This window comes from Orycteropus afer, unplaced genomic scaffold, assembly GCF_000298275.1.
Source record: "Orycteropus afer afer isolate SDZICR_OR568_19922 unplaced genomic scaffold, OryAfe1.0 scaffold00768, whole genome shotgun sequence".
NCBI lineage: Eukaryota > Metazoa > Chordata > Mammalia > Tubulidentata > Orycteropodidae > Orycteropus > Orycteropus afer.
The window spans coordinates 377,549-378,404 of NW_006922355.1; positions in this window are offsets into that span (position 1 = coordinate 377,549).

Below are 856 nucleotides of genomic sequence, written 5' to 3' on the forward strand. Positions count from 1 at the left end.
ATACAATATTTGTCCTTTTGTGATTGACTTATTTCACTCGGCATAATGTATGATTTTCTCCCCGAGTTTAGAACAGTCCATTCTATGTTGCAATTCTCTTAACTTGTTCTGTAACTACACAGTCTTTTCCCTCTTTCGGTTTGTAGTTGTCCTCACTTGCTAATTGATGTCTCTGATTCACTGTTTACAATTTTGTAAGCTCATTTTACTTTGGATAACTCCATAGCTTTGGTTTCTGGGTTATGTTATCTTGTGTATTAATGGTCAGTTGTTATTTGCTATTTTTGGTTCTTTGTTCAAAGGACTCCCTTTAGCATCTTTTGTAAGATTGGTCTGGTTTTAACAAATTCCGTTTGTTTCTACTTATCTGGAAATCTTCTAATTTCACCATCATATTTTAGGGACAATTTTGCCAGGTATATAACTCATGGTTGAAAATTTTTCTCTTTCAGGGTTTTACATATAGCATCACATTTCCTTCTTGCCTGCATGGTTTCTGCTGAGAAATCAGAGCTTATTCTTACTGGCTGTCCTTTGTAGGTAACTTTTTTCTTTTCCCATGCTGCTTTCAGGATTCTGTCTTTGTCTTTGGTTTTGCTGAGTTTGATGATGATGTGTCTTGGTGATTTTCTTTGGAGGTCTATTCTGTTTGGGGTTCATTGGACTTCCTGAATGGGTATATTCTCATCTTTCATCATATCAGGGAAGTTCTCCTCCAGCAAATCTTGGACAATTTTTCAGTGGTTTTGTTTTTCTCTTTCTGTTCTGGAATTCCAATGACATGTAAGTTATTCCTTTTGATGGTATCCCACATGAACCTAAGGCTTTCTTCATTTTGTTTTGATTTTTTTTCTGA